At 37.6% G+C, this 10,536-nt stretch overlaps 1 pseudogene; it reads left to right on the top strand.

Annotated features, from left to right (window-relative positions):
* Positions 1-8,319: 8,319 nt before the first annotated feature.
* Positions 8,320-9,186, top strand: LOC150060487 (heterogeneous nuclear ribonucleoprotein D-like pseudogene; annotated as a pseudogene).
* The last annotated feature ends 1,350 nt before the right edge of the window (positions 9,187-10,536 follow it).

The raw sequence follows: 10,536 nt of genomic DNA on the forward strand, positions 1-10,536 counted from the left end.
TCCAACCAAAATGAGTTAAAGCTAGCCACTAGTAAGACTATCCCCTAACCTCAGTACAGCTATTTGTTCTAATTGTATCTTTGACTCTAACCTCCTATCTAACTATTCCTCTTTCTGTTAGTGATCTGGTGAGGATTCCCACATCATCTCAAAGTACTGTCCTTTTGATTTCACTACAGGTAGAAAGTAACATCACCTTTTATTTATTTAACTTTTAATTAAATTTTATTTTTACAGTGATGTATAGAGGGGTTATAATTATATTCATAAAATAGTGAGTACAGTACTTCTTGAACATTGTTATCCCTTCACATGTTTTTCTCCCGCTTTCCCTCCCGAAAATCATCTTGATTTTCCCCTTTCCTTCCCAAATTCAAATAAACAAATAAATGTTTATACAATACACCAGGTACCAAAGTCATATAGAATAACAACAGAAGATAAACCAACAGAAGGAAAGAAGTAGCTTCACATAATACATTGAAAACAAAAATAAAGGTAAACCTCTTGCTTTATATCCTAGAGTCATTTCACTTGGCATCATCCTGTATGGCCATATGCACAGAGCCTTTGAGCTATTGAGATCCTCTGCTAGGGAAATCCTGGAATATACTAATTATTACAAATGAGGGAAACCATGGAGCCTACGTTTCTTTGGTTCTGGCTCAAGAAAATAAATCTCTCAAAAACACATCATCAGGGCCGGGAGTTTGGCCTAGTGGTAGAGTGCTTGCCTAGCATGCATGAAGACCCGGGTTTGATTCCTTGGTACCACATACTTAGAAAAAGCCGGAAGTGGTGCTGAGGCTCAAGTGGTAGAGCTCTAGCCTTGAGAAAAATCCAAGGACAATGCTCAGGCCCTGAGCTTAAGCAAAGGACTGGCAAAAAAAAAAAAAAAGTTTTTTTTTTTTTTAAAACAACAACAACAAAACACATCATCAAAGATACAACCATCCCATTAAAAGGTGGCCTAAAGACTTACAGAGGATTTCTCTGAAGAGGAAATAAGAATGGCCTGTAGACACATGAGGAAATGCTTGACATCTCTGGCCATAAAAGAAATGCAAAACAAAATAACACCTTTAAATAGAATATTTGCATCAAAATCACCTGTGGTGCTTGTTAAATATGTAGATTCCAAGTGCCACTCCAACTGCTATAACTTGAAGCATGTTGGGAATGGAAAGAATGTGTTTTGTTTCCCAAGTAGTTGCAGGTAACCCAAATCTTGTAAGCTACTCCATGATCCAAGACTAGACAAACATGTTAAACTTAGAAACTAGGAACTGTCTTCTCAAGCATGTGACTCAAGAAATATACAATTGCATGCTTCTACTTCACTCTAGAGAAGCAAGGAGAGCTGTTTTCTCTGACACCTACAGAATCAAAGCGAGATTCAATCCCCTATCTTTCCTACTGTCCAGGTTTTTCAGCACATATTCTTATTGTTAAGATTTTCTTGTTTCCAAAATCAAACATGTAGTAAAATAAATCATAATTCTTTTGTTATGTTTTGTAGGATAAAATGAATCCTAAGTAGCACTACCTTTTATATCTTAGTTTTCCTCTGATAGGATTACCTTGTAGCTATGAATTCTCCAAAGAATATTTTTTTCTAGCTTATTGGGATGGAAATATTTGGGGAATTATTTTTGCATTATGGCCTGAGAAAGTGTGTTCAAATTCTTAACACTGTTTTCCTCATAGCCATGAAATCTTTGAAGATGCTATGGGACATTCAGTTGGGCAGAGACCAAACTTCAAAGCACACATACAAGAGTAAAACACATATTTTGGATATCAAGATTGTTATGTAGCAGTGTTTCTTTATCAGCACTATTGTTCAACAATGAGGCCCGAGCCTTAAGTTAATGAAAGTATTAGAACCCATTAGCATTCTAGCAGTTACTACATCTGGTTCCTTCTAGGCTTGACAATCTTACTTATCTTAGTCATATAAGCTTGGTTCTACTCCTTCCTCAAGAGGGACCCTTGTCTCTCTTGAATTTGATGCTGTCTGGGAGTTTAGGTAGGAGACATTTTCCCCTGCAGTCATGGATCTGTAGAATCCTCACAGGAATTGCTTTACCCCTGCAAGTCTAGGCTCAGCTAATATCCATTAGCATTAGAGAAAATATTGATCAAGCATAGAAAATTTGGCCTCATCCTTTGAACTCGAATGAGCTCAAGATTTATGTTTCCTCTGAACATTTTAATCCTCTGAACATTCTAATTCCCCATCTAGATGTTTCTCTCATTTTTCACGCTACCATGTTTTTAAATCCCACCTCTTTAAAAAGCAGTGTCTTCATTTAAAACATGTGTTCTTTATTCCATTCCTTAATGTCTTTAACAATCATTCCTTTTGAGAAACTAATATTTCAAGTTCACCTGTCTTGAGTAGGACTATGTGCTGATAAAGTGTGAGACCTGCTGGTTCTTTATGAGAAGAATGAATTCTGTGCATGTAGTTGAAGCTCCTGTGCTATCCGATTCTAACTTAAGAATTTGGCAACACATTTTTAAATCAGCTACAAATACCTATGCCTAGGCAAAGTTAAGTCAGAGCCCTAAGATTGGATGAACCATTATTTTTAAGCCTCTCTGTGTGGCCCCATTACAGCCCTCCTCTTTAAGTACAATATTTCTGGTGTGTTTAGCCTGGCAAATCCAACCAAAATGATCTCAGACACAAGCACATCAATTAATAGCATCGACCTTTCCCTACTAGTTATGTGTGTGGCCCACAGAACTAGAATAAGTGGGTGTTTCTTGAAGTCCCTAAAGCCTGTCTGACCGCAGCTAACATCTTAGTCCTGCTTTCATGAATGAACCTTCCATGTGGGGCTGGAGAGTACATTCATCTTGATTTACCTATTATCCAGAGTAGTAATAAGCAAATTAGGGATTTCTACAGATATGTCCCTTTCCCAAACTGAAACAATGTTTTGGAAGAGCATTGAAATTTGAAAATACTATCTGAGTGAGAAGCAAGTGTAAACGTTCTGTGCAAACATCAGGCTGGTGTTGAGAGCAAGTGAGCTGAGCTGTGTGCTGGGGGATGGAATCCAGCCATTGGAACAATCTCTTGAAAGTTGGCTCTCTTTTGCTCATGCCACATGCTGGCAGGGGCTTCTGTGTAAGCTGCAGCTGAAGCATATACTCAGTTGCTATTTGAAAACAGCCTCCCTTAACTTACAAACAGGGAACATCCCGGTTGTCTCCATCCAACTTTGCCATTTGGTTGCCACAGACCAATTAGGTTTGGCTAGTGTCCCATTTAAATAGTGGTGTGATATTCAGCTGCAGATTAGATTGGTGACAGAGAGAGCCTCTGTCCCCAGAGAGCAGATGAAAGTTCAAAAAACTTTTGAGTGAATATCAGAGCTTGCCCTTGGTAAATCAGTGGCAGGATAAGACCCTTTTGGATGCTTTCCCAGCCAATACCTCAGCCCACAGATTTCCATAGTTGGCACTGAAATGGGAATCTAGTGGTGGAAAGGGGTAGTGATCTCTAAGTTGGAAAGTCTCGTAATCTTTCCTCCCCGTGAGCAGCCAAGGACACCAATTTCTTCATCTTAGAAAGATGTAGTCATTTCTTCAGTGCTCTGACCTAAAACGTGAGTAATTGGAGGAAATGGACATCTATGAACGCACAACTATGCAACACCCAATGTTCAAGCAAATCATCCCCAAAATGAGAACAATTTTTTTAAATGAGCAATAACCTAAACCTGGACTATTCCAGCTATCATTATAAAAGGGCCTATAAACAATTTGGAAATGATAGTAGTGGGCTCTAGGGAACATTTTCCTTCTTAGAAAGTGAGACTTGTTCTATCTAAATAAGGCAGAATAGACTACTAGAATTGATGTATTTCTTACAGGAGGATAGTACTCTTCAACCTCAATGAAGTTAAAAAGTGACTATTGGATAGATTTGGCCAGTGGGCTGTTTTTCATGTCTCTTTCCCCTTTTCAATTTTACATTTCGAAGGTGTTCTTCAGTCCAAGCTTCAGAACAACATCAACATGAACTGAGCTGCATGCATGAGGCATTAGATATGCATATGACATATTCAAAACATATATGTGTGTTATTTATGTCATTAGCTTATGAGTCTTTTCCTAATTCAGAGTGACCTAGAAAAAGTTGACTGATACAGTAGTTGAGGTTATATCGAATATATAAAAAATAATAAAATTACATGACCTTCCTAGGATTACTATAAGTTCAATCTGTTAATTATATTAGGTTAATGCATTGAAATAAGTTGCTATTGATCACAAGGGATTGCACATCTAGTTATTTAAATTCCTCCAAAGTCCAGCTCTAAGGAGGAGGGTAGGGGTAGTCTCCTTATAAGGACAGGTTGTTTTATTGGTCATAAATACTAGGAACTACATCAGTCTTCCGGCAATGCTCTGTTTCTTTTGCACAAAAGAACAAAATTGGAAATATATGTCACACATATGTTTATGTAGATATATTCATGTATCAACTGTGTCATTTTGATATGCAAAGACTTGTATAAAACATCGTGTGCACTATGACTAAAGCTATATATAGTAACTTCTCTCTTGCCTTTCCTATTGCAAAGATGCCAATTTTTCTTTGAATATTGGGAAGATTTAGGGAATAATTTTTTTAAAAAAATAGTTGCTAAGGACGAATACCTTCCATAAACATTTCAAATTTTGAGCTTTCTTTGGTGGGTCACTATAAATCAAATAATCTCTTCATTTTGTCACTTCCATAAATAAAAATGGGACTAAAATATTTTCTTTAGAGGCATATGATAAGTAAAATAATATCCATAAAACTATATCTGTACCTGACATATAGTTGCACTTAAAACAACCCCGAATATTTAAAAAAAATAAATGAATTTCTAATGGTGGATGTTGCTGTTGCTTTGGTTAATTGTAGTGTAGCTGCTTATTTAGTTTTGGAAGGTCTTGTTTTAAAGTCAATTAATTTTGCCTACACTTAAGCTTACAGCAATACCTTATTTCAGCTATTGTAACACATTCTCTTTTATGGCAGGCTTTCTTGGATTTCTCCAGCAGAAATGACCAGCCCTAAAAAAAGAGCTTGCAATCAGTTGGTCAGTGATGGGAAGACCCAAAGTGTGATAGATTTCAATTTCAAAAGCATTATTTTCCTTCAGTCCCTTGAAAGTTTGAAGTCAGAACACTTGAACAAACTCCTTGAATTATAGCTCTCTTGGTATACTTTAAATCTTTATTGCACGGAAAGACAGGGACCATGATTTATAAGACATGAGGTAATAATGTCCCAAGATTCGAGCTTCAGACCTGATTGTCTAGCTCTGTGAACCTGCATATGCCATTTGTACCTCCCCTCATCCAACCACACTTTTAATTCTTTTGGTACAACACTAATGTTCACTCCTATCATACTTGCTATTTTAGAATACTCTTTAAGTATTATAACACCTTTAGCAAATGATATTCCTAAAGATGCTACAACTTTACAAGTATAAAGATGCCTTGGCACTCTAGTTAGGAGTTACATATATACAAACATACAAGTTGTAACTTTTAATTCCAGTTTTGTTGAATTTCACATACTTTTTAGAGACAAGTTCAGTTTATTGGTTTGTTTATTTGTTTTATTGATCATGGTACTTGAACTCTGGGCCTGGGCACTGTCCCTGAGCTCTTTTTTCTCTTTATAATTTTTTTCTCTTTCTCTCTTTCTCCTTCTATCTCTCTCTTCATCTCTTTATCAGTCTCTCTCTCTTTCTTTCCCCTCCCTCCCTCCCTCCCTTCCTCCCCCTCTCTCTTTCTCTCTCCCTCCCTCCCCCCCTCTCTCTTTCTTTCTTTCTTTCTTTCTTCCTTCTGCTTGCTAGTCCTAATGCTAGAACTCAAGGCCTGGCTGCTATCTCTGTCCTATTGTGCTCAAGATTAGAGCTCTACCACTTGAGCCATAGATTCATTTCCAGCATTTTTTGATTAATTGGAGAGAAGAATCTCAAGAGTCCACAGATTTTCCTGCTCAGGCTGACTTGGAACCATGATCATGGTATCTTAGCTTCTGAATAGCCACTTGCACCCAGGAAATGATGATTTCTTGGTGTTCAATGAGAAAGAAAAAATTTAAAATAAATTTCCATTATAAAACCCATGAGTATGATAAAAAAATAGGGAAATTTCTAACTGCAAACTGTGTAACAACACAGCCCTGATGGTAAGTTTATACATATTTATTTTCAACAAGAACCATTTAAATTCATATAGATGCTTTCATGTTTTTAGCTATTCCTGGAGCTTGAACTCAAGGCCTAAGCCCTGTCCTTGGGCTTCCTCAAAGCTAGAGCTCTACCAGCCACAGCACCATTTTTTCAATGTATGTCGTACTGAGGAATCAAACCTGGGTCTTCGTGCATCCTAGGTAGGTACTCTACCACTAGGCCAAACTCCTGGCCCTAAGATGCTTTCATTTTATAGAGTAGGAAACTAATGTTTAGAAAGTTGGCAGTAGTCAAGATCAGAAGAAGGGAAACCAGACATATCAGCAAATTTTTAGTTTTACAAATATTGAAGCCAAGCTGGGTATAGTGATGAACACCATAGTCACAGAACGTGGAAAGTTGATGTGAGAAGATGGAGATTGAGGCCATCCATGGTTCCAAACCTACAGAAATCGTTAGTGGATGGTTTCTGGGGACAAGTTTTTGGGTTAGTCTATATTAAGCCTACTAGTTTTATTAGTCTATATTAAACCTACTAGCTCTCTTAAAAATGGGCATGGTGGATTTATATTAAGCATAGCCACGATAGAGTGATTTCTACTTCTATTTGTTTCTCAGATAATCTTTTGGCTCATTTGAAAGTTATGGGCAATAAATCAAAATATTCTGGATACTCTTGTATATATTATGAGGGACAATATCTGTTAACGTAATTAAGTGTTAACAGTGTTCCATTTAGAAATGACTCATGTGATTTAGAAATTTATCAAAAGATTTATCTGTGGTCAAGAAAAATGGAAGACCATAAATCTGTTGCACTATGTATTAGCCAGTTCAGTAATAGTTCTCACACTTAGACAATATTTTTCTAGAAAGAAAACCATTGGAGTATTAAGGAGTATAAGGTAAAATTCAGAACATGAGAATATTTTTTCCTAAGGAAGTCTAATGGGAAATGTGATTCCAAATAAACTAATTCTGGACACCGCAATACATACAATCAGAATATATTGGGTGGATGTGCAATTGCTATAGTTCGGCAATTCATGGGCATACCTCTCTGGATGCCTCAGTTGCATACTTCTTATCACTTGCCATTGGCTTTTGTAAACATTTTTTAAATTTAATTTTATCCTCAGGGTGGTGTACAGAGGGTTACAGTTACATATGACAGTAGAAAGTACATTTTTTTCTCTAACATTGTTACCCCCTGCCATGTCTTTCTCCCACTTTCCCTCTCCTGTAAACCCCTGCCCACACAAGTTGTAAAGTTCATTTCTAACACATTGTCTTGTGAGTATCGCTGTTGCGCTGGTTTATCTTTTGTCCATTGTCTCACCATTTTTCTTTCCCTTCCCTTTCCTAATTCAAATAAACAATACACTAGGTACCCAAATCACATACAGTGACAACAGAGGATAAACCATAGGGGAAAAAATAAACAAAAAAGATATACATTCACCTAGTACATTGTAAACAACTATCACAAAGAAAAACTTCATTTGAAGTTCATTTTGCTTAACAGCATCTTATATGGTCATATGCACATAGCTATTGTGTTATTGTGAACCTCTGCTAGGAAAATCCCAGACATACACTAACAAATGAGCTACCATTGATTTTTGTGTGCTCTCTGTCTCTGTCTCTGTGTCTCTCTAATTCTCTCTCTCATTTTCTCCCTTTTTCCTCCTTTCTTCCTCCCTCCCTCCCTCCCTCCTTCCCTCCCTCCCTCCCTCCCTCCCTCCCTTTCTCTCTCTCTCTCTCTCTCTCTCTCTCTCTCTCTCTCTCTCTCTCTCTCTCTCTCTCCAAAGCCTACAATTCATCATCACTATCCCAACTCCTGGAATATAATATCAGTTTTTCCATCTGCAAAAGAAAACTAGAGGATCATTTCATTTTTCTTTAAAAAATGCTAATCCTAAGAAATCATAAAACAGATACAAGGCTCTGCCACCGCTGCTGCCGCCGCCCAGACTATGCGCCAACACCCTTCGGCTGACCCTTCCACCAGCACAGAGGACATGAACGAGTAAGCAACAGAGAGGAATTCGCAGAGGGATCCAAAATCAACGCAAGCAAGAACCAGCAGGATGATGGTAAAATGTTTATTGGAGGCTTGAGCTGGAATATTAGCAAGAAAGATCTGACAGTATTTTTCTCGATTTGGGGAAGTTGTAGACTGCACAATTAAAACAGATCTAGTCACTGAAAGATTAAGAGGATTTGGATTTAAGCTTTTCAAAGATGCCTCCCCCTCTAGTGTTGATAAGGTTTTGGAACTGAAAGAACACAACCTGGATGGCAAATTGTTAGATCCTATAAGGGCCAAAGCTTCAAAAGGCAGAGAACCCCCTAAAAAAGGTTTCTGTGGGTGGCTTGAGACCAGATACTTCTGAAGAACAAATTAAAGAATATTTTGGAGCATTTGGAGAGATTTAAAATATTGAACTTCCCATGGATACAAAAACCAATGAGAGAAGAGGGTTCTGTTTTATCACAAATACGGATGAGGAGCCAGTAATGAAATTATTAGAAAGCAGATATCATCAAATTGGTTCTGGGAAGTGTGAGATTAAAGTTGCACAACCCAAAGATGTAAACAGGTAGCAACGGCAACAACAAAAAGGAGGAAGAGATGCTGCAGCTGGAGAAAGAGGTGGTAATAGGGGTCATGGCCGAGGTCAGGGCCAAAACTGGAACCAAAGATTTAATAACTATTATGATCAAGGATATGGAAATTACAATAGTGCCTATGGTGGTAATCAAAACTATAGTGGGTATGGTGGATATGATTATACTGGGTATAACTATGGGAACTGTGGATATAGACAGGATATGCAGACTAACAGTGGTCAACAGAGCACTTATAGCAAGGCATCTCAAGGTGGTAGCAATCACCAAAATAATTACCAGCCATACTAAAGGAGAAAATTAGAGAAAGCAGGAGATGCTAAAGAAACCCATCTTACAGGACTACATTGAAGATTGGTATTCTGTTGATCTGATTATTTTGTAAATAATTTCTAGTGTATAAGACACGATTGTGTCCAACTGTATATAGCTGCCAGGTAGTTTTGTTTTTACTTTGTCCTTTGCTATGTGTTATGACTCAATGTGGATTTGTTTGTACAAACTTTTATTTTTACAATTTCATGTTAAACCTCAAATAAATGCTTCCTTATGTGATTGTTTTTGTATCAGGTACTACATAGCACTGTAAAAAATATTTTTAAAGAAGCAATAATTAATGCAGTTTATTTTGTAGGAAGTTGGTCCATATGAATGAACTGTGGTCTTTTATAATTCTATGATCTAAGGATAATATCAACTGAAATATACAATCCATAAAATGAAATGTTTGCCTATTTTTATCTTTTCCAGGGTAAGGACCTAGCATGCTCAAAGTCCATTTGATTTTTATATCTGTCTTTATCTTTTTCTTTATACTAATATCTAGGTAAGAGTACTTTGTCAATTCTCATAAGAGAATTTTATATGGTGATTAGTGATATACTAATGTAATGTTTCCAAAATGTAATACAATATATTTCAAAATGTCATTGTAGCCTGGTGAGGTGACTCAGGCCTTTAATCCTACTTACTCAGGAGGCTGAGATCTAAGGTTCAAGGTTCAAAGCCAGCCTGGGCAATAAAGACCTTGAGACTCTTATCTCCAATTAACCATTAAAAAATGGGAAGTGGCGCTGTGGCTCAAGGGGTAGAGCAGTAGCCTTGAGCTGAAGAGCTCAGGGACAACACCCAGGCCCAGAGTTTAAACCCCACAACCGACAAAAAAAAAGTCATTTTATTCCACAATTTTTTTAGGTTAGAAATTACATATACATTCGCTGACAATTTCTTTTTTTTTCTTTTTGTTTTTTTGGGGGGTGGGGGAGGGTGGTCATGGGGCTTGAACTCTGGGCCTGGATGTTCCTAAGCTCTTCATCTTAAGACTATCACCCTACCCCTTGAGCCACAGTGCCACTTCCCATTTTCCAGTGGCTAATTGGAGATAAGAGTCTCACTTTTTAGTGACCTGGCTGGCTTTGAATCACTATCCTCAGATCTCAGAATCCTGAGTAGCTTGGATTACAGATGTGAGCCACCTTGCCTGGCAGAATTTTTTTTCATATGGAGTTACAAGGTCACTGCAGTCATCACCTGGTTCTTCTGGAAGTACCATGGCAGTTACACTCACCTGTCTGACACTTGGGTACCAAATGAGTCTAATGCTGGATATCTCTGTTATTACGATCCGAAATTCCTGTCATGTTTTTCCTGTATGGTGTTCCCAGAGTGTACTGCGATTTAACCTGGG

The sequence above is a fragment of the Megascapheus bottae genome, chromosome 7 (assembly GCF_031878675.1).
Source record: "Megascapheus bottae isolate mThoBot1 chromosome 7, mThoBot2.hap1, whole genome shotgun sequence".
Taxonomy (NCBI): Eukaryota; Metazoa; Chordata; class Mammalia; order Rodentia; family Geomyidae; genus Megascapheus; species Megascapheus bottae.